Source organism: Myotis nattereri (assembly GCF_964212035.1).
Source record: "Myotis nattereri genome assembly, chromosome: 2".
In the NCBI taxonomy this organism is placed as follows: Eukaryota; Metazoa; Chordata; class Mammalia; order Chiroptera; family Vespertilionidae; genus Myotis; species Myotis nattereri.
The window spans coordinates 104,879,674-104,904,390 of NC_138076.1; the positions used below are offsets into that span (position 1 = coordinate 104,879,674).

Sequence of the window (24,717 nt, forward strand, 5' to 3'; positions counted from 1 at the left end):
AGAAAAAGCATTTGACAAAATCTAACACCCTTTCTTGATAAATAAAAAATATGGGAATAGAGTGATGATACCTTAACAATAAAAGCCTTATAAAACAAAACTAGAGCCAACATAATACTCAATGGGCATAAACTAAAACCATTTCACCTATGAACAAGAACAAGACAGTGATGCCCACTTTCACCACTCCTATTTGACATACTACTGGAAGTGCTAGCCATAGCAATTAGACAAGAAGAAATAAAAAGTATCCATATTGGAAAGGAAGACATAAAAATGTCAATTGTTGTGTTTCCTTCCCACGTCCCGTGTGGGTCAGGGTTCAGGACCTGGAAGCAGAGCCACACACAAATGAAAATGAAAAGACAAGAGATAATTTAGAAATATTGGGGGACCAGTTGGGCAAGTCCAACTCAAGAGGAAGGACTTCCACCCATGCTCAGGCCTCACCAAGCTTTTATTGATTCTGGGATGCACCCATAGCATAGCCCTTAGGCAAGTGACCCCCTACAACAGGCAGACTAGCCCATAAGCAAGGATTTACATAATAATAAATGGGAGAGTAGTTTCAGCTACCACTGTCTGGACAAACAGAGATGGCACCTAGCTCTGACCTTTGCTAGGGCTTCAAAGGCACCCAACCTTTGGGGGGTTCTCTGTCTATGCTTATGAGATAGTGAAGGCAATAAACAGTTTCCCACATATCCCCCTTATTTTTTCCTTAAGAATCTTGTATCTTCAGACCAGAAATAAACATACAAGAACAAAAAATGTTTAAGTCCCAAAATCAATGTCCAACAGTTCTGAGTCCAAATTTCAATGTCTGACAGTTCATGTGTACATGCCAGCAATGAAATGCTGGTTCTGGATGGTGGACAAATACAGGTCCGGTCCTCTCTGATTTGGTCCTGGGCAGCCTGCAGCAACACACAGCTGTTGACTGCTATCATGGCAAGGCGTCTTCACCATCTCCATCTCTGAACTGCCTCTCCTGCCTTTGTGGCTGGAGCAATCTGGTTAGTTTCTCTCTGGTATCCCTTGTTGCAGGAATCCACATGGTCTTAGAGTTGTTTTCTGAAAATATACAAACGTATTCTTGACCAAAGGTTAATAAAGGAAATTTTACTTGGGGAATCCTTTTTATATTTGCCCAAATGATTTTCCTTTGGCTTATTTTGACACCACATATGTTTTTCATGGGTGTCTTGCTGTTAGCATTACAAATGAAGAAAAAAATTTTTTTTTCTAGATGTAATTTAGTTACAGGATATTTTTCCTTACATGGAATTCTTCCCCTATCCCCCCTTTTTTGATTTAATTAGGAGGATTTTTGGAAAATTTATATTGCAGTCTAGATAATTTTAAATTTTAATTTTTTGCACAAAAATGACTGCTTTAGGTTCATAGCATGTTAAGCAATTTTACCACGAAATGAAAATTTTGGTTAATACTTTTTGAATAATAACTTATTTCAAATTAGCCAAATTTAATTAATTTGAAAACTTGACAACTATTTTACTGTCAAATTTAATATTCTAACAATAATCTTAATTTACACTGTAAATATTAATTTAAAGGATCACTTTCCATCCTTGAGGAGGCCCAAGCATTCTGTTGTTAGACTAGATTTAAATTTAGAGTCTGTTAAACTAAGCCTTCGTTTTTCTGGGTACCATTTTCAGCTGGACCAAGTCTCTTATGTTATTTGGTTCCTGATCATGGGAATCAAGAAGCAGCCATGGGGACAGGAGACCTTCCTCAAAAGGGGCGAGTGTTCAAGCCCCTGCACAATTGGGGGGTGAGGATCTGTGCCGCACCTCTGTTGAACCCCAAGTTCTCTCCTACTGGCCCCCCGGCTGTGCCTGTCTTAGGTTGCCCCACCCTGTGTGTGTGTGTGTGTGTGTGTGTGTGTGTGTGTGTGTGGGGGGGGGGGGAGGGGTCTTACCCTTCTTTGACTACCAGCCATCTCTGGGCCAAGTAGGGTAATGAGAGGTTCAGTTATGTCTCCTTGTTAACCTATGTCCCTCTGGCCTCCATGCCCAGCAACTGCCTTTGGATCCCCTCGCCTATTGGTGTGGCCCAGGCATTGATTATAGGGAATCCAGGTTTCTTCTCCCGAGAGGGCCCAGCTTATGCCATTGGGCAAGAGACAGATCCATGGTTCCAGCTTTTCATGATCCCAGCTTGAACGGAGAGCTCAGATCACAGCTGTAGACAATTGGAATCCTCTTGGGAAAAAAAAAAATCAAGAGAGGTCAATACAGAATGCTTAAGTGCCTTCCAAGGAGGGAATAAATGCCTTTATGTGCTTAAAACATTCAAAGAATTAATTTGTAAGTTTGTTTGGGATAAATGCACAATATACTGTTGTAAAGCATCAAAAATTATTAATGAAACTTGTAGAATATAATGGCATATAATACCATGTAAGAATATTCTTTGCTCTAGGTCATGACAACTTAATTTTAAACTGGGTGTCTCAAGGTTTGGAATAAGGAACCTAGTTTGCAAAAGAAAAAAAAAAAAGCAATTGACAGAAGCAGAGACAGCATGCTATCCAAATTACAGTTTTGGGTAAACACATTATCTAGAGTCCTTGGGTAACCTAGGTTAAACTTAGGCATGTTATCTAAATTACAATTTTGGGTCTCCAGAACAGTGAGTAGACACGCTAACTGGAGCCCTCTGACCTTGGGATAGCTGTGCTGTCCTTTCCAGGTAAAGGAAAAATGTGCCTTCTAAGACATATGAAACTTATAGTTTTTACCTGAATTAATTATTACCATACTTCACTTTACCGTGCCCCAGGTGGTCTCTGGGCTGTTGGTTGTCTGGTTTGTCTTCCTTCTGCTGGATTACACTTGGAGAACTTCAACTGAAAAAAGAAAAATCTTTCTTTTTTACACCAAGTAACCTATAGGGTTACTTCTTGGATGCTGACTGATAGTGCTGCAAGGTCATGTATTTCAAGTCAAAGTCATTAAACATTTATGGTGACTGTATTTATTTTCAGATTTGGTATTTTAACAGCAAATCATTAGATTATCCTGTAAATATTAGTGGAAGATATTTCAAAATATTGAAATTTCTTTTTTTTATTAAAATAATATTTTTAAACAGCATTCCCTTTCAGCTTATTTGCATATACAGAGGGATCATGGGAAGCCTTCAGTAACTTTTTAGAAGAATTTTACTTTACTAGGATTCAATAGCATACAAAGATTAGTAAATTTTTTAAAGTTTTATGTCTGATACACGAGGTGTAAACGCTGCCCCACCTCCAGTCTAATTTAAAATGCAGCAGTGTGGTGCGTTTGTTAGTTTAAATAAAGACATTGCTACTAATAAATCAATTTTTTCTTTTATTTGGCAGAAATTCCTCATGCAATCAAGCATATTATATTTTAAAATATTGTACTTGGGAAAAACTTCCAAATACATATCTAATTAAAACATTTTCAACACTTAAAAACAGTTCTCAACATAATAGGATCTAGTCTTGTCCATGAAATCAATTACTCTTAATTTGTTTATGATATATGTATAACTGTGGTTCTACTGAGAATTTAAGGTATCTTTTAAAAATGTATCTACAAGCCTTTTAAGAAATACGAGCTCTATTGTTGGCCCTTATAAAGCCAACTGCTTAAAACATTGGTCTATCATACCACTGAAATTATATTAAGACTGTGATTGCTAATTTATTAAGCATTAAAAAATATCTTCTTAAAAATAGTGTTAAATAAATCCGAGAGGCAAGCACACTTTCTGCCCCATCTGCATTTCAGTAGTAAAACTCCACCTTAAAACTCCACCCCTGAAATCCCATCCTGCCTCAATAAGCAGACATTCCTTTTGTGATTGGCTAAGTCAGAGGGAGGGGCCTTTGTTGTTCCAAGATGGCGGCCCCTAGGGGCGTGGTAAGCCATGTGGCCAACATAGCGGCTGCCAAGTCATGCAGCTCAATGTGGTGGCTGTCTAAACTGTTCTCTGACAGAAATGATGATTTCCTTATTCTCACAATAAACAAGGGAAGAGCAAACCCAAATCTCTAAAAGATAGATTGCCAACATTGTTATGCCCAGATTTCAAGATCCCCCCAAAAAACACACCAGGGAGCCAGCCAGTCCGATGCAAAAGCAGAGGTTCCTTTATTTGAGCTAGCTCGACTCCCCCTCCTGGCCAACGCAGAAAAAGGGAGCAGAGTGAAACCGCCGGGGGATAAACAGGGTTTTAATAGGGGGTGGAGTGAGGGGAGGGGAGCTGACTGTGGGCCCTGCCGATTGGCCAGGCGCAAGTCGGGTCTTCTTACACAGGATGTGGTCATCTCTATGGCGCGCATGTCCCTTGACTGTCATTGGTTAGTTTAAAGAAATCCCGGGTGTGGCCAGCAGGGGCCTGGGCTTCCGGGAAGAAGGTACTCTCCTGAGCACATGGCGGCTGCCCCAACATGGAGGGTATGGGGCAAGATGGAGGGCATAGCCCTCGTCCTTTCAAACATTATATTGCAGACAAACAGAAATCCCATTAGCTGTTTATACCTTTCATAATTATCTTAATATCAATTAAATTTAAACTGGTTTTTGTATTAAAAATTTCAGTTGAGTCACAAAATTAATCCTCTTTTTAATCAGACCAATAAGCAACATATTTTGAATTCCTAATTATTTCAGGGAAAACACATTTTATTTTTTTCAAAAACAAGTTATACATTAGATATTTAATTAATTTCTCCCGTTTCAATTTGCACTTTAAACTTTCAGAACTTGTAAGTCAAATATTAGCAGTTCTTTGATTAACTACACTTTTATATTTTTAAGAATAAATTTTAAAATCTAATAATTAACTTTAAACCATGTTTTTTCTGCCTGGGAAACTGAGAAGCAAACTTGTAGGTATTAAAAAATGACTACTGGAGGAAAGCTGATTTCAAAGAAGCCACCTTTTGGCCGCTTGACCTTTTCTGGGAAGGTCGGCTAGCAAAAGGTGTAACCATTGAAATGCAAATTAACATTCCTAAAGATGGCTGCTGGTGGGAATTGGACTACCTGCATGCTAGGGGAAGGGTGTGTCTACCCCTCCCTCCATTAAAAAAGGGTGTAGCTTTAAACTTTTTAATGGCAAGAAAAGAGACCTTAAACTTTCAGAGCTTTAAATCTTAGGTAGCAAATTAAATACTTAGCATTTTTCAAATCAATACTTTTACATTTAAGGATACATTTCAAATAAAATAGAAGGCATTATCAAATAATAGATTAACTTCTATCATCTAGACTTCATACTTGGCATACTCAGATCAACATTTCAATATTGTAAATCTCAATACTTTTAGATGATTTGAACTTAAAAGTTTTAAGTTTCCAGCCAATAAGCCTGGCATAGCTGCTAAATTTCAAAATGGTCACAATTTTCCTGCTTGGGAAGTCAAGAAGCAAACCCATAGCTATTCACATGTAAACTTGACTATCAACTTCCTGGTAGTACTTGCCTCAGGGCGGGAAATTTCTAAAGAGCTACTTTAAATTGCCTTGGGAAACCAGCCTGCATTTCTTTCTCAGATGCATCTTCGCCATTTTTAAGGCTAAAACAGTCTCGGGTTTTTATTCTGTACACAGCAAAAGGTCAAGTTCAGCTCAAAACTATGTGCACTCGTTTTTAAACTGGCCTTTTCTCTTTACATGTGCACAGAAATCCCGGATGCATTTATGAATTTGTAAAAGCTTTTCAATTATAAGAAGGACTTTAATTTTAGAATACTTGGGGAGGGGGCATCCATATTGGATGGCCACGTGTTTCCTTCTTCCCTTCCCCCACATCCTGCTTTGGGGGAAGTTTCAGCAAATGACTCAGATGGAGTATTTTTCCCAAAGTCATGCTTAATAGAAAAAGACATTTTAAATTTTTTCCTATTTCGCTTTCTAAAGTCATGGCTAGCACCCAAGGTTATCTTAGCCAATTTTAGGTGTTCCAAACATGTTCTCTGGTAATTTTTAAGCAAAACATTAAGTAATCTCATTGTGGGAGAGCTTATAGCTCTGCCCTCACTTGCCACCTTTGAATCTCTCCACACCAGAGGCGAATTCGGCAGCAGGGTTTCATTTCTTACTACAGATTTTAGATTCCAAATACAAATTAAGATTTTAATTTGGACAAGAAACCACATTAAAATGACCATGGCATTCTTTCTTTTTTTTTTCCAGCCTGATTTAAAAGAGTGCCTTTTAATATTCCAACTTCTTTATAATTTGGCCTTTTTGCACAGGTGATTCTATTCATGGAGAATTAAACATTTCAGGATTAGGACATGGAGGTGGAGGGAGCCATGAAGGCCATTCCTCCCATTTTTTCTTTTCTTTCTGCTCCTTTTAAGGAGCAGAGGGTGCAAGGGGGAGGAGATCTATCCTCCTTGACCTCTCCTAAAGGCTTTAGCAAATGAAATACCGTTTTCCACAAGGAGAAACAATTTTTGGCAAGTTCTGATTAACTTTTTGGCAAACTTTTAAGATCTAATATACCTTTTTCAAGAAACCAAGGCTTATGTTCTATAATAACATGCAAAAACTGTAAGAGATTACCTTAGAAAATTTTAACTCCTTAAGCATGCAAATCAAAAGTTTATAATAAAGTTTCTTACTTTTTTTAAAAGCCGAATCTATGTTTTTAAAGCCAAATCCTGCCCCGTTAGCCTGGCGAAAGAAAACGTTCCCAGCCTACTTACAGCTCGCGACTTCTGAAGTTGATCCTGGGCATTGTGTGCGGTGAATTTCCCCCACCTTTTCTTTCGGTGAATTTTTCCACACCTTTTTCGGTGAAACTTCCTTTTTCCGCTCTAGCGAAACCTTTACTTCCAGTTTTCCCGTCGGGCACCAGATGTTGTGTGTTTCCTTCCCACGTCCCGCATGGGTCAGGGTTCAGGACCTGGAAGCAGAGCCGCACACAAATGAAAATGAAAAGACAAGAGATAATTTGGAAATATTGGGGGACCAGGTGGGAAAGTCCAACTCAAGGGGAAGGACCTCCACCTGTGCTCAGGCCTCACCAAGCTTTTATTGATTCTGGGATGCACCCATAGCATAGCCCTTAGGCAGGTGACCCCCTACAACAGGCAGACTAGCCCATCAGCCAGGATTTACATAATAATAAATGGGAGAGTAGTTTCAGCTACCACTGTCTGGACAAACAGAGATGGCACCTAGCTCTGACCTTTGCTAGGGCTTCAAAGGCACCCAGCCTTCGGGGGGGGGGGGGGGTCTCTGTCTATGCTTATGAGATAGTGAAGGCAATAAACAGTTTCCCACAGTCAATACTCGCAGATAACATTAGATTGTACATAGAAAATCCTAAAGACTCCATCAAAAAATATTAGACTTAATAAATGAATTTAACAATGTAGCAGGACACAAAAATAACGCCAAGGAATCTATGGCATTTTTATACACAAGTAGTAAACTTATAGTAGAGAGATTAAAAAAACAATCCCCTTTACTATTGCATGTTGAGGGATGTTTAATGAACCGAAGACGCAGAGGTAAGACAAACACACAGGATGATTGATGCCGGACAGAGGGCTACAGCTCGCTCAAGCATGTAGCAAACTCTGCACTCTCACCATCGTTTTTATTGGGGTTTGGTATAAGGTTAGTGTGTCAGCAGTTAATCAACTAAATCTTGTTTTGTTCTATATTATTACAATAGTGTATTGAAGACAACTTGCAGCTGTGCCCTCCCTTTCTGCTCTACACCCATGACTATTTAATCTTAGCCTTTCTCAAGGAGGTAAATGTTCCTGGAACTCAAGATTGTGTGCAATCTTGACCCACTTGCAAGTCACACTGTGCTCCTGATAGAACATTCACTTCTTCTTGGCAGGACTTCAGATCCTTGTTTACAAATGTCCAGCTACAAATCCCCCTTTTTTTCTTGCTTCATTTGATGAAGCATCAAAGATAACACAGCTGATTTTCTATTAGCTAATTGCTTGGTTTTCCTGAGTCTTCGGCAGACTAAATATAAAATGATACAGAGACAGATTATTAATAATAGCATTCCAGCAGAAGCTCTTAAAGTGGCTTGTAAATGGGGTATAGGATTTAATTGTTGCAATCCCTCAACCATATCTTTTAATATATTTTGCCCAGTTAATCTATGCAATTCCTTCTGAAATGTTTCTTGTATATGAGATTGTAAATCTAGAATTTCTTCTGTTAGATTCTTATGATTGAACAAACGTTTTTTAACCTTTTCCCATGGAAACAAACTTTCATTATAAGGTACAGGGGTAATGCAAAATGATGAATAATTCCAGTCACATTTCATATGCATTTGTCTTTGCAGACTTAAAATTTGATCTCCTATCATTAATACAGCTTGTTGCAGATCAGCAATTTCTTCATGCATTTCGGTATCGATTTGTCTTTGGATGGACCATAATTGCTCTGACTCCTTATGCCAATCAGCTACAAAATCAGTAGTCTAAACAGATTGTTGCAATGCTACTTCTGCAACAGCTGGAGTGGCTGTAATCACTATAAGTCCCAAAATTACTGTAATTAACATTCCAATAAACCTTTTTCCTCTTTTAAGCAAATCTTCTGCAATATGCTGTAACATAGCAGTAGCTGGAGAATCCTGCCATCTATGATGCATTTGTACTGGCAGCCATACTCCAGGTCTAGCTTTCAAAATATAAATGCTTTCAGATGATTAGTTAAATGCAATAGAAGAATTTAGACAAGTATAGAAAGAACAATTAATACAGGAAATTTCCCCTGAGTTAGCATTTCACTTAATATCTCCTTTCATTAATAAAAATGGTAATCGAACACAGGCTTGTACAAAGGCAGTTTTGTTAACATAAAATTGTAAGGTGTAATTCCCAGAGTTATTTTTATAGAAACCAGTCCATGCTTTCAAAGAGTGTAAGGCAGATCCCAATTTCCATAAGTCAGATTGAACAGGATGTCATTTTGATGAGGTGTTGGGGGGGCAAATCCTCCACCATGCCACACGATGCTTACAATCGCTTGCATGGATATGGACTTGTTCTCTCCTCTGTGCCATCATAGATCAACTCCATTGGCTTTGGAACGGCCTGAACATGAAGGACTCCAATCAATGACGCTTCCATAGGAAGTATTGGATAAAACCCGAACCGTCTCTCCTCATCAGGATTCCCAATGGACCCAATTGCACAAGTGCATAAACGTAGGAACATGACATGGTGGAAGTAATGGAGGTGTACTATTGTTATCCCAACTAACATTTTTAAGCCCATGGGTACTCAGAAGAAACAAACACTTGTTTTTTTGTTGCAGTAGTAGTGTTTTCCAAAATTCTCAGCCAGTCTTGTGCCTGTATTGTTAAACAATGGTCTCCTTGCCTAAGCATATTGGCACTCCCTGTGTTCCAGTGGTATAATTTTCTATGATTCTACCTTCCTCTTCTGTTTTTAATGGAACTCGATCATCATAAGGTCTGGGTAACCAATTTGAGTCATTAACATAAATTCGAACCTTTGAATTCAACCAAGAAACACCTCAATTCAGTGGGGGATTAGGAATGTAAGCCCAGTATGTATGATTCTAAGCATTTACCTGAGTGGTTATTAGTGCAAGCATAGCAAGGAACAAAGTAGATGGCATCACTTCTTTACCATGATGCCGAACCAGTTGTTCTCCCTCTTGGGTAAGCTTCTTCACTTGACCCCAGGTTGGTACAGATGAATGTTGCATTGACCGTAGAGCTTTGTGGATAGGAGGCCCCGTCAACGTCATCTCTGAGAAATCCTTGGTCAGGTCACTTAAGTAGAACTTCCTTTTTGTTCCCATGTGTGAGCTTAAGACACCTCTCAGGAACCCAGAACTTTTCTTTACCTGTGGAAATATAAGCATAACCTCGCCCCCATCGTAGGACCCATGCAGGATCCCACGATTGAGAGGACTCTTTATGATAAAACACAGGTTGATTCAATTCTTGTGAAACCTCCTTTACCCAATGTCGCTGAGCAGCAGTGCTGTTAGTCTCATCTTGATTTAAAAAATGTAAAGTAAATAGAGCAGTTAGTAGTCTTTGTTTAGGGGATTCTCCCCCTTTTTGTTTTTTGAGCATTTCCTTTAAGGTGCGATTTTTGTCTTTCAATAATAGCTTGTCCTGTACTGTTACCAGGGATGCCAGTGATGTGAGTGATATGATGAAATTGAAAAAAATGTTTGACATTTTGTAGATAGATATGCAGAACCATTATCAGTCTTAATATTTTGAGGTATTCCCATCACTGCAAAAGCTTCCATTAAGTGAGTAATTACTGCATCTGCTTTTTCAGACATCGCTGCAGTAGCCCAAGAAAAGTGTGAATATGTATCCACAGAGGGATGTACAAATTTCAATTTTCCAAATTCTGCTACTTGGGTTACATCCATTTGCCATAGAGCATTACTGCATGTTCCCTTGGGATTTACTCCGAAAGGAAGCACCGGAGCTTGAATAGATTGACACTGGGTACAAGAGCGCAGGATGGTTTTCGCTTGTTTCCAGGTAATGTTATGTCTGTTTTTTAGACTACTAGCATTTGTATGATACTGTTGATGCTCCTCTTGTGCAGATTGAACAGTTCCTATGAGAGAATCAATATGAGCATTACCCTTAGTCATAGGACCAGGTAAGGTCGTGTGAGCTCGGATGTGTGTAATGAATATAAGCGAAGTGCGATTTCTAATTAACGTTTGGAGTTGTCGAAATAAAACACGCAGCTCTGACTCATCAATGGGAATAGTGGCAGTCTCAATATTTTTAACAGTGAATTCTGCATATTGAGAATCAGTGATAATATTTACAGCTTGAAGAAAATGTTGCAGTAATAAAACAATGACAAATAGTTCTGCCCGTTGCACTGAAGTGTATGGAGATTGAATTACCTTTTTAGCTGTTCAGAATGAAAACCAGCTATCCCTAGCTTGTTAGCATCGGTATTAACAGTAGGGCCTTGAACTGGTTCCTTAGCTATAATACAAGGCAATATCCATTGAGTTTTCTTAAGAAATTGTAACCTTTTATCTGTAGGATAATGATTATGTATTTTCCTTAAAAAATGAGCACAAGCAGTTTGCCAATCATGGCATAGTCGAAACGATCCTTGAATTTCCTTGACAGTAAAAGTATTATAATTTCTTCTGGATCTAAACCACATAATTGTCTTAATCTTAATTTTCCCTTGTAAATAATTTGGCAATTTTTTTGAATATAAGTCTGTAATTTTTTCTGTGATTTATGAGGCATGAAAATCCATTCAACAACGTTACTGTCTTGAATAAGTAACCCTGTAGGAGAATGCTCAGTGTGGAAAACTAATAATTTAAAATTGTCCATGGAAAAAATTCTATCTAATTGTGCTTGTTGTACATGCTGTTCTATCCAAGTTAATTTTTTTCTGCAGCAGGGGTTAAAACACGGGGACTATCTAATTCAGATGGCCCCTCTAGGATTTGAAATAAATTAGTCTATTGATAAGTAGGTATACCAAGGCTGGGTCTCAACCAATTAATGTCTCCTAATAACTTTTGAAAATCGTTTAGAGTCTTTAAACTGTCTTCTAATTTGAACCTTCTGTGGAATAATGGAGACATCTGTTAATTTTTGCCCAAGATATTTCCATGGCTCCTGGCATTGTATCTTTTCTGGGGCTACTTCTAATCCATGGTCTTGGAGTTTTTCAAGGAGGTATTGGTAAATCTCCTGTAATTGTGATTGAATTTCAGAAGCTACTAAAATATCATCCATATAATGATAAATTAGAGCATTAGGAAATCCTTTTCTGACTATTTCTAAAGGTTGATGCACATATGCCTGACACATAGTGGGACTGTTTAACATTCCTTGTGGTAAGACTTTCCATTAAGTGGGTTGAGCCTGATTTAAAGCCGGGACAGTAAATGCAAATTTCTCACAGTCTTGAGGCTGCAAAGGAATAGTGAAGAAACAATCTTTTAAATCAATTATGACAATGGACCAATGTTTAGGAATTAGCGAGGGGTTAGGAATCCCAAGCTGTAAGGGTCCCATTGGTTGTATAACTTCATTAATTTTCCGTAGATCAGTTAACATTCTCCACTTGCCAGATTTTTTCTTAATAACAAACACAGGTGAATTCCAGGGACTAGAGGAATATTCAATATGACCCTGGTTTAATTGTTCTTTAACTAGTTGATGTAGCGCTTCAATTTTTCTTTAGGAAGGGGCCACTGTTCTACCCAAACTGGTTTATCTGTTTTCCATGTAAGGGCTAAGGCAAAGCGCTTTATAGCGGCCCCTATTCTAAATTTGGATATCCTAAACCTCTACGATCTGTTCCCACTCGAACCACAAGTTCGAGCTGTACTGGTTTAGGCTGTGAGGATTTATATTCCATGTTTAACATGACATTCTTTACAGCCTGAGAAATAGTAGGAAAGGATATGGTATCTCCCATTGTTGTAAAAGATCTCTTCCCCATAGATTTATAGCAATATTAGCTACATAAGGTTTAATTAATGCCTTTTGTCCTTCCGGTCCAAAACATGTTAAGGAATGTTGGCTTTACTGAATGTTATGCATCTCTCCTATTCCAGTAAAGGAGACATTGACCATTTGAGCTGGCCATTTAAGTGGCTAATTCTGGGCACTGATTATTCAAACATCGGCTCCAGTATCTACCAGGCCTTCAATTATAGTTCCATCCTCAAATGTTAATTTAAGTTTGGGGCGCTCGTCGTTTATAAGCGCTTGCCAAAATATTTGGCTGCCTGTGCTACCAAATCCACCAGTGCATTTAACTGGCGCTGCTTTTCCCTGAATATAAGGTAGTAGTAGCAATTGAGCAACACGTTGACCTTTCCTTAATTGTATAATCATAGTAGCTGAAACCATAATTTTAATTTCATCTTGATAATCTTCATCTATAATCCCGGTATGTACTGTCATAACTTGAGATGTTAAGCTACTACATCCCAGTAAGAGACCTACAGTCCCTGATAGAATCGGCCCAAAAACACCTGTAGACAATTTGTAAATTCCTTTTTCTGGTAAAATAGTACAATCATATGAAATAGGAATATCTAAGGCTGCACTTTTTGCTGTTGCATGTACTAAGTCTGAGATTGAGAGTTGCTGAGACTCTGCATGGTCGAATGTATCAATCCGCTGCTCACTGGGAGTTGTTGGAAGCTCGTGTTGTTTGTCTGTGGCCCCGAGCTAAGCCTTAATGAACGTTTGCCGAACCACTCTGTAGAGGGGGAAGAATATTTCCCTGTTTATCTTTAACTGACCTGCACTCCTTAGTCCAATGACGTCCCTTTCCACATCGTTTACAGAATCCTGAAGGTTGTTGTTTATTATCTCCTCTTATCTAAGCCTGTCCTGATCCTTTTCTACAATCTTTCTTCATGTGTCCAAATTTTCCACAATTATAGCATTTCGGTTTACTGTTTTTGACTTCTCCCTTTACTGCGGCAGCTAATAAGGTGGCTTGATAATTCATTGAACCCACGTCTCTACATGCCCTAATATAATCCTCAATAGTGGCTCCAGCCGCTTGGAAAGGCTGAATTGCTTTTCTACAATCAGGGCTAGCATTTTCATATGCCAGTGATTCCAATACCAATCTTTGTGCCTCTTCCTGAGAGATAGCCTTTTTAATTGCTGTTGTTAATCTTTTTTTTAAAATTGTTTTATTGCTTAAGTATTACAAAGCGTATTACATATGTCTCCTTTTTTCCCCGCCCTTGACAATCCCCTGGCCTCCCCTACCCCCCAGTGTCTTATGTCCATTGGTTATGCTTATATGCATGCATACAGATTCTGCGGTTGATCTCTTACCCTCCCTTCCTGCCCCACAGCCCTCCCCGGCCTTCCCGCTATAGTTTGACAGTCTGTTCGAGGCTGCTCTGCCTCTGTATCTATTTTTGTTCATAAGTTTATAATGGTTTTTATTATCCATAATTGAGTGAGATCATGTGTATTTTTCCTTCATTGACTGGCTTATTTCACTTAGCATAATGCTCTCCAGTTCCATCCATGACGTTGCAAATGGTAAGATTTCCTTCTTTTTACAGCAGCATAGTATTCCATTGTGTAGATGTACCATAGTTTTCTAATCCATTCATCTACTGATGGGCACTTAGGCTGTTTCCAGATCTTAGCTATGGTGAATTGTGCTGCTATGAACATAGGGGTGTATATATCCTTTCTGATTGGTGTTTCTGTTTTCTTCGGAAATATTCCTAGAAGTGGGATCACGGGGTCAAATGGGAGTTTGATTTTTAGTTTTTTGAGGAAACACCATACTGTCTTCCACAGTGACTGCACCAGTCTGCATTCCCACCAGCAGTGCAGGAGGGTTCCTTTTTCTCCACATCCTCTCCAGCACTTGTTGTTTTTGATTTGTTGATGATGGCCATTTTGACAGGTGTGAGATGGTACCTCATTGTTGTTTTGATTTGCATCGCTCAGATAATTAGTTACTTTGAGCATGTTTTCATATGTCTCTTGGCTTTCTGAATGTCCTCTTGAAAAGTGTCTATTTAGGTCCTTTGCCCATTTTTTGATTGGATTGTTTATCTTCCTTTTGTTAAGTTGTATGAGTTCCCTATAAACGTTGGAGATTAAACCCTTATCAGTGATAACATTGACAAATATGTTCTCCCATGCAGTGGGCTTTCTTGTTGTTTTATTGATGGTTTCCTTTGCTGTGAAAAAGCTTTTTATTTTGATGTAGTCCCATTTGTTTATTTTTTCTTTAGGTTCCAATGCCCTAGGAGCAGTATCGGTGAAGAAATTGCTTCGCCGTATGTCTGAGATTTTGTTGCCTTTCGATTCTTCTAGTATTTTTATGGCTTCCTATCTTACATTTAAGTCCTTTATCCATTTTGAGTTTATTTTTGTGTATAGTGTAAGTTGGTGGTCTAGTTTCATTTTTTTGCATGTATCTGTCCAATTTTTCCAACACCATTTATTGAAGAGACTATCTTGACTCCATTGTATGTTCTTGTCTCCTTTGTCAAATATTAATTGAGCATATTGGCTTGGGTCAATTTCTGGGCTCTCTATTATATTCCATTGATCTATATGTCTGTTCTTGTGCCAGTACCAAGCTGTTTTAAGAATAGTGGCTTTGTAATACAGCTTGATATCTGGTATTGAGATCCCACCTACTTTGTTTTTTCTCAGGATAGCTGCAGCTATTCAGGGTCTTTTTTTATTCCAGATGAATTTTTGGAGAGTTCTTTCTAGGTCTGTGAAATATGCCATTGGTATTTTAATGGGAAGTGCGTTGAATTTATAGATTGCTTTGGGTAGTATGGACATTTTAATGATGTTGATTCTACCAATCCAAGAACATGGTATTTTCTTCCATCTGTTTATGTCTTCCTCTACCTCATTTTTCAATGTCCTGTAGTTTTCTGAATAGAGGTCTTTTACCTCTTCAGTTAAGTCTATTCCTAGGTATCTTAATTTTTTTGGTGTGATGGTAAATGGGATTTTTTTTTTAGTCTCTCTTTACGTAAGTTCACTATTGGTGTATAGATTTCGTGGAATTAATTTTTTTCCTGCTACATTGCCAAATTCATTTATTAAGGCTAATAGTTTTTTGATGGAGTCTTTAGGGTTTTTTTATGTATAATATCATGCCATCTGCAAATAAGGAGTTTTAATTCTTCTTTTCCAATTTGGATGCCTTTTATTTCTTCTTCTTGTCTAATTGCAATGGCTAATACTTCCAGTACTATGTCGAACAGGAGTGGTGAGAGTGGGCATCCCTGTCTTGTTCCTATTCTTAGGGGAAATGGTGTTAGTTTTTGTCCATTGAGTACCATGTTGGCTGTGGGTTTGTCATATATGGCTTTTATTATGTTGAGGTATGATCCATCTATTCCCACCTTGCTGAGAGTTTTTACCAAAAATAGGTGTTGGATTTTTGTCAAATGCTTTTTCTGCATCAATTGATATGACTATGTGGTTTTTTTCTTTCAATATGTTTATGTGATTTGTATCACGTTTATTGATTTGTGCATATTGTACCATCCTTGCATCCCTGGGATAAATCCTACTTGGTCATGGTATGTGATCTTTCTGATGTACTCCTGGATCCGATTTGCTAAGATTTTATTGAGGATCTTGGCATCTATGTTCATGAGGGATATTGGCCTGTAATTCTCTTTCATTGTGTTGTGTTTACCTGGTTTTGGTATTAGGGTGATGCTGGCTTCATAGAATGAGATTTAAAGTGTTCCTTCCTCTTGAATTTTTTGGAATAGTTTGAGGAGGATAGGTTTTAGTTCTTTCTTGAATGTTTGGTAAAACTCCCCTGTGAAGCCGTCTGGTCCTGGACTTTTGTTTGCTGGAAGCTTTTTGATTACTGCTTCAATTTCCTCCATAGTTATTGGCCTATTGAGATTTTTAGATTCTTTCTGATTAAGTTTTGGAAGATTGAATTTTTCTAGGACTATGCCCATTTCCTCCAGGTTGTCTAGTTTGTTGGAGTAGAGTTGTCCATAGTATTTTTTAACAATCATTTGTATTTCTGTGGGGTCTGTTGTTATTTCACCTCTATCATTTCTGATTTTGTTTATTTGGGTCCTCTCTCTTTTCTTCTTGGTGAGCCTGGCTAGAGGTTCATCAATCTTTTTTATCCTTTCAAAGAACCAGCTCTTGGTTTTGTTGATCTTCTCTTTTTTTTGTTTGTTTTTGTTTTTGTGGTTTTTTTTGGTCTCTATGTCATTTATTTATGCTCTGATCTTTATTATCTCCTTCCTTCTGCTCACTCTGGGCTTTTCTTGTTGCTCTCTTTCTAGTTCTTTGAGATGTAGAGTTAGATGGTTAACTACCATTTTTCTTGTTTTTTGAGATAGGCCTGTAGAGCTATAAACTTCCCTCTCAGGACCGCTTTCATTGTGTCCCATAGGTTTTGGATTGTTGTGTTTTCATTGTCATTAGTTTCCAGGGTGTTTTTAATTTTTTCTATGATCTCATTGGTAACCCAATCAGTATTTAATAACATGCTATTCAGCTTCCAAGTGTTTGAGTATTTTGGGTTGTTTTTATTGTAGTTTATTTCTAATATTATGCCATCGTGGTCTGAGAAGATGCTTGGTATGACTTCAATCTTCTTGTTTATGGGGAGACTTTGTGATCCAATATGTGGTCTATTTTTGAAAATGTCCCATGTGCACTTGAGAAGAACGTATATTCCGTGGCTTTGGGGTGAAATGTTCTGAAGATGTCAATTAAGTACATCTGATCTAGTGAGTCATTTAGAATTGCTGTTTCTTTGCCTATTTTTTGTCTAGAGGATTTATCCAGTGATGTCAGTGGTGTATTAAAGTCCCCGAATGTGTTGTTGTTGATCTCTCCCTTGTTATTTTCCAGGAGGTTTTTTATGTATTTGGGTGCTCTTGCATTGGGTGCATATATGTTTATCAGGGTTATATCTTCTTGTTGTATTGATCCCTTTAGTATTATGAAGTGGCCTTCCTTATCTCTTGTTATGGCCTTCACTTTGAGGTCTATTTTGTCAGATATAAGTATTACTACCCCATCTTCTTTTTTCATTTCCATTTGCCTGAAAGATATTTTTCCATCCCTTCACTTTCAGTCTGTGTGAGTCCCTTATTCTAAAGTGGGTCTCTTGTAGACAGCAAATATATGGGTCATGTTTTTTTATCCATTCAGCCACTCGATGTCTTTTGATTGGAACATTTAGTCCATTTACGTTTAAAGTTATTATTGAAAGGTACTTGTTTGTAGCCATTTCTATTTGTTGTGCCTGTTTTCTTTCTTAGGTTTTTATTTCTTCTTTTTACACCAGTCCCTTTAGCATTTCTTGCATTGCTGGCTTGGTGGTATAAACTCCCTTAGCCTTTTTTTTTGTCTGTGAAGCTTCTTATTTCCCCTTCAATTTTGAATGATAGCCTTGCTGGATAGAGTATTCTTGGATTCATTCCTTTGCTTTGCGTCAGTTTGTAAATTTCTGTCCATTCTTTTCTGGCCTGATGTGTTTCTGTTGAGAAAGCTTGTTTCTTGATTTTAATTTTAATTTTGATTTTTTTCTGACATTTTTTAAGTTATATAATCTATGTGGTAAATTCATTATATAAAGATCCTGGAGTTTTAATTTTGCAATGTATTGTTCTTGCTGACTTCAGTGGGAGCTTTTTTCCTATGTGCTTTTGCAATCTGGAAGTGTGTGCTCATGGTGACACATTTTTGTTAATAGTCTCATGTGAATCTTGAAATGAGGATGCTTCCCTCCAGAGTTGAATGGATTTTGGTTCTATAGTGCTCCCTGAAATACTAATAACCCAGGACAAGTTTAAAGTGAATTTCTCAGTTTGGCTTATTTTGACTTCATAAATGTTGGAAATCCATATCCCAAACCAATATGAAGGGACACCTAATTTTACTACATTATTGACATTGTGTAGCTTGAGTAGTCCATTTTGTACACATTATGTATAATTTTTTTTTTCTGCTCTTATTTATAAATCCTCTAGAACAGGGATGGGTAACTTTTTTCTGCCAAGGGCCATTTGGATATTTGTAACATCATTTGTGAGCCATATAAATTTATTTTCTTAAAACATTAGCCTGCTATATCTGGTCAAACATTTAATTAACTCACCCTAATGCCTTGGCAGGACCAGACCAAATGATTTTGCAGGCCTTACATGGCCTGCAGGCCAGACATTCTCCACCCTTGTGTTAGAAGCTTCAAGGAATCTACCTTATGTCTCCATAGGACTTGACTGCATGTGGGAGGTGCCAAGCTGCATTCTAAGGCTAGTTTGTTAGCAGTACAGGGCCTAAGGGTGGGTCAGCCAACTTCCCAGGTTCCATGAGCTATGTATCTGTCCACCTTTGCCTGCTGGCCAGCTATCAGTCTTAAACATTGAAAAGTTTGTTTCTGAAATGACTTTTGGCAGAATTAGGAGTATAAGATCTCTGTATCTCCCCTAATGGGGAGGTGCCTTCAGATTTCAGGGAAAATGGTGGATGTGTTTTTCCATCCCAGAACTACTCTTCTGAGAATGTCCTAAAATATTTCCCTGTCCTCAGCTGGGTGGAGATCCATCTAGGGCCTAGGCAGTCCAGTAAGATCAGTCTCTGGGTAATTTCTGCTCTTGCTTGTTAAAAGTCTCCTACTCAGCTGGACTTCAGTTGGTAATTCTGGTTGAATATTCCCCAACTTAGTTTTTTATTTCTAGTCTGGCCCTGGGAGAAGGTAAAAGAAAGGTTGGCCTACTCCACTACCATCTCTCCCTCCTTTTATTTTATCAAAATATTGAATTTTCAATTATATACTTGTGTACAGTGTTAGGTATTACTTAAATGTCTAAATATACAGTCTTAGTTATATTTAATAACATTTAAATTATGAAACATAAAATTTTGTTTACAGTTCAAAACAAATTGGAAATGCAGTTTTAAATACTTAAATAAAAAATGACTTTTTCACAGCACTAAGGCTATATTAGAACCCTAAATTGACTTTAAAAAATAACTTCATCCCTCATATTGCTTTACACAAAATCAGTCATAAGAGCTCTCATTATGTCAGTCATTAGAAAAATCTGAAAAATAAAATAAAGCACTTTTCAGTCAGGAATATCTTTATTTTATGATGCTGACCTTTAAAAAAAATTGCCAAGTTGAGAATCCATGATGACTGTGTATGGAGCTTTTAAAACAAGAGCTCTGATTGTAGAAGGTGTGATAACTCAGTATAAAGCCTGAATTTGTCCCAAGATAGAAATAATTGCTACTTCTTGAACATTTCAGTGTTGAAAATACAATTAAAATAAGAATTAGAAATACACTTGCATTCACTTAATATACTTTTATTGTTGACTGATAGCCATTTGAAAGTCTTTGTTCAAGACTGTATGGAAGGTACAAATAGAACAGAATGTATTTCTTCTCCCTTAATTTTACCCATGGCAAATCAAAACACCATTAATTTCCCTGGCTGGGTTGCTCAGTTGGTTGGAGCATCTAATGATACACCAAAAATGCGGTTATGAGTTTGATTTCCAGTTGGGAACATAGAGGAGGCAACCAATGGATGTTTTTCTCTCACATCAATATTTCTCTCTCTTTTTCTTTCCCTCCCTACCTCTCTAAAATCAATAACAACATGTCCTCTTGTGAGGATTAAAGAAAAAAACACTATTCGTCCTTGACTTTCATCTATATACACACTTATTACCCCTTAGTTCCACTTGGAAATTATCATTTTTTAAAATTCATATATTTAAGATAATATTAATACTAAAATAATTTCTTTCAAAAATAAATATAAAAATTAAAAATGTAATTTGAGTAAAACATCTGAATTTACACATATGAAAATTATGACTCAGAATGTATAATGATTAAAGGGAAAAAGTTACAAGTTGATCTGAAATTATATTAATACAACAGAATACTTAAATATATCCTTAATAAAAAACACAATAACAGTTCTTGACTTAAGAGTGTTTAGGAAACAGTTAATATTTCATTAAAAATTATAGAAACATTTATTATGGAAAAAGGCACATAATTTTAATCACATACAACCAAAGATAATTCAAAACATTGAGAGTTTATGCTAAGTTCTGAGTGACAGCAAACATCCAGAGTCTGCATGAAATGAGGAGAGTACTAATTCTCACATGGAAGGACTTGCTCAGAGAACTCACTGCAGAGAGTGGTAGAAGAACTAACTGTCACATGGATCCTTTGTACTGCACCATTGTAGCTGTCACAGTGGGATCTGAATCACAGTCAGTAGTAGTATCAACAGGACAAGATGATTACTAGTCAAATTAGACCTAATGCAAATACAATCTAGAGAACAGTGTGTACCCTTCAGAAAACAGTCTTAACCATGACAGTCTACATTTGTTGCCTGGTGGAAACCTATGGGCTTGTAGGAAAAGCCAACCTATGCTGGATCTTTAATGTTGAATTCTGAACAACTCTAAAGCTTATACCTGACATAAATGGAAGTAAAGCAGTGGCTGGAAGTTTGAAAATATTCTTGGCTGGCAGGCCAAAGATTGAGAAAAACAAACTAAAATATTCTCTTCTTAATGTAAACTTCTTGGATAATTCCCAGCCAAAAGCAACACAAAATCCAAACATGAAAATAACACACAAAGGACTCTACAGTGAACAGTGAGTACATAGAAATATATGGCAAATATTTGTTGACTAAAATAATACCGAATTTCAAGTGAAATTGAAAAATTAAAAAAGAATATATATGTGGGTAAGCCCTATTCATTCAATACCTGTCAGGGCACATTACTGGGGAGCAAGGTCGATCCCTGGTCAGGCATATGGGAAGACAACCCTTCTTTGTTTCTCTCTCACATCGATGTTTCTCTCTACTACTCTCTCCCTTCCTCACTCTAAAAAAACAATTTTAAAAAACTAACAAAAAAATAATGAGTATGGATAATGACCAAATATGTCAAAAGTTTATAGAACTTCTTTAATGCTGTAAGTTTTGAGGAGTATATGACTTAATTTGCAATAGGCTTACATGTACCAGTTATTTACACTAACAGGATTTCTTTTCAGTACAGTTTTCAAGCTACTTTGAAAGTATTTGTTAAAAATTTAAAGTTTGTTTTAATTGTCAGTTATGCAGTGTACATTGTCACAATGTATTGCAGGGATATGAGGCAACATGAAGGTTTTCCTGTGTGTTTACATTCAATACAATTATCCACTTTGAGTTTTTTTTTTCATGACCTTTCCAAGGAAAAGGGACAGCTGAAGGCTTTTCCACATTCTCTATATGTATATACTATTTCTCCAGGTGCATTCTTACATGTCCAAGAAAGGCTCTCCAACATTCCTTATATTCATAGACTTATTCTTGGGTATGAGTCTCTGTGCGGAAGCACAGGACTTGGTTGGAATGTCTGTAAGGAGGATTCTCCAAATGATCGGGGCCTCTAAGGGGACCTTGCTGAAGGCGGCAGCCCCTACCTTGACTTTTCCAAACAAGTCCAATCCCCCAGGATGTTTTGCTAGAATCTCTATGTTTAGTCTTTAAAGACCTGACCTTGTAAAAGCACATACTTTCTCAAGAATATTTACCCTGCTAATTGTATCTAGAGGTTAATTTTAGTTCAAGCTGTTATGACAATAAAAGCCAAAGGAGGCAGGAACAGGGCTAGTTGGCCATGACAGCCTTAGTCCTTTCTTTTACAGAAACGTGTGTCAGAGTAATCTGTTCATCCATTGTTCATTCAGGCTGCCGATCAGCCCCGGCAAGTCCCATCATGATTTTGTAAAGAACTAGGATGGCCAAAGGCTCTTCTACAAACTTTACACGACAGGGCTTCTCTTCAGTGTGAGTTCTTTCATCCTTTACAATAAACTGGAAGAAATGAATGCTTTCTATGAAGGAGGAGCAGGAGGAGGAGAAAATAAATTTATTTGAAAAATACTGATATATCTCAATGAACCAGAAAAGGCTAAAGAACAAAGATTTGAAAAGGGAGAGGGTCAGGACTGCCCTTAGGACTTAAGTACAGAAAGAGCAAACATTTTTGTTTCTAGAATATAATCATTCAATAGACTTGGCTTCAATGACTACTAGTCTGCATTTTCTGGTCCATGTTTTAATCCAGGAAAGAAGCATCTGTTTGATCCACTTTGGATGCAGTGTCTATCATCAGACTGATTAATCACAAAACCGAAGTATAAGAAAATAAGGAATTGTTGAGTAGCCAGTCTGAGAGGTATCTATTCTACCTATGTTTTGAACTCTACATTATTTATTTTCCTGCTGCTACTATATGTTTTTGTCTTTTCTTCTTTCTTTCTGCCTTAGAACAAGCCAGACATTGCTTTCTTAGTGAAACATCTTTATTCTGAAAAAAAATTGTTTGGTTTCTTCTTGTTGTTGATAGAAAGGGTTAGTTATTTTCTCCCCTGTGCAGTATTCCAGTGGAATATCCCAGAAGATAATATTTAAAAGGTTGTTTATTGCAGGAATGTTGTTTTTCTCTTTAAACATTTTCAACTGTGATATAGAATGGAAAACATTCTGAGGGAAGTTGCTGTACCTAAAGACCATCTTGTGTAAGCCTTTTTTTTCATAATTCCCACTGTTGGCTGGGCTTATACTGAATATTCATTTAACTCTAAGTAAAATTAGTTCTAAAATTGATAGGGATGGTAATTCAAATAGATGTTTCCATTTTTATAGTTGAAAATAAGACATATATAATTTCTATAATTATTGCTTAATCTTAAACCCTAAGGCTTTTTGTGAGGTTCTTGGGCTTTGAGGCTGGAGATGACTGGGATAGAAATGATTATTTTAAGCAGTAATAAGATAACAAAAGAATATGCCATTAGTATTTATATATGAAATCTCAGTTTATGGAAACTAAGTCTCTAACCTTAATAATTTGAACATATTCATGCCATATAAAATTCACTGGTAGGTTCAAATAGCTCACATTTACAGCAATACCCTATACTTCAATGCTCTGAGCTCCCACACTTAATTAGAAAATGATCACGATTTGCTTGGTTCTTACATGTAATCTGAGCTATAGCTAGCAGCTTTCCAATTCCTGCATCATGGAATTCATTCTTCTTGATATTCTTGATTACCCTTGCTCTGCTGCACCTTGCTGCCTTTATATTGCTAGCTGGGCTTCTTTCCATCCCAAATGCCTCTGGCCACTGATACCAGCATGGACCTTCTATATTTCATCAGACCATTGACTTCTGACACTCATGTCCTTCTCCTTTCCATAGGAGAGTTCTTTTCACTTTTCATGACAAGTTCATTTAGGTTAACTCTTAGAGAGATGTTGACTCCCTTGTGACACTTTATTTTTTCATTTATATCACAGTCCACAAAGATTCTTGGAAAGGGAGATGGCCAAGTACAATATTTCACTGCATCTGCCAATATTAATGCCTATTTTCAGTCTGGCCTAACCTTCTTGACACATTATGCTTTTTTGCCAGAAGCTCCATTGTCTTTTCTGTGTCTTATTCCTAAAAAAAAAAAAAATCTTTATCCCAATTATAGGCTAGAAACAAGGTTGTGTGTGTGTGTGTGTGTGTGTGTGTGTGTGTGTGTTTTCATGAGTTCCATGTAAATTAAGGAGTGTCTCAGCTTTTTATCTCAGTCTCCCAAATTTCCTGTGACCAATAGAAGCAAATTTTCCTAGAATAAATGAAAGACCTCCAAGAGCATGACATTCTCTAGCCTCCACTCTAACATTACCTGGCCAAAAATGTTCTAATGCACATGTATCTATATCATCTACAGACTTTAAATGTGTGTGTAAAATGTTAAAAATCCATTCTTTTTTATTGTGGTAAATAAATATAATAAAAATTTATAATTTTAACTATTTTAAAGTATAATATTCAGTGGTATTGAGTACATTCACTATCCATCTTAAGAACATTCTTATCATCTCAAAAGGAAACTCTGGGATCCTTTAAACAGCAACTCCTTAGTGCTCCCTCTTCTCAGCCCCCTAACCATTATTCTGTCTCTATGAATTGTACCACTCCAGATATAAATGTAATCATGTAGTATTTGTTTTTTGTGTCTGATTTATTTTACTTAAATAATGCCCCAAAGTTTATTTATGTTGTAACATATCAGAATTTTATTTATTTTAAAAACAGAATAATATTCATTTGTATGTATATACCACA

General features: G+C 37.2%; 1 long non-coding RNA gene across 1 annotated transcript in view; it reads right to left on the bottom strand.

The window, feature by feature from the left end:
• Window positions 1-374: 374 nt before the first annotated feature.
• Window positions 375-24,717, bottom strand: part of LOC308513440 — a 62,621-nt gene continuing 38,278 nt past the window's right edge. Inside the window, exons 2-4 of the long non-coding RNA XR_013995540.1 lie at window positions 6,719-6,918; window positions 2,768-2,875; window positions 375-1,074 (exon numbers count right to left, since the gene is read on the bottom strand). This is a non-coding gene — a long non-coding RNA (uncharacterized lncRNA). The remainder of the gene's footprint in view (window positions 1,075-2,767; window positions 2,876-6,718; window positions 6,919-24,717) is intronic.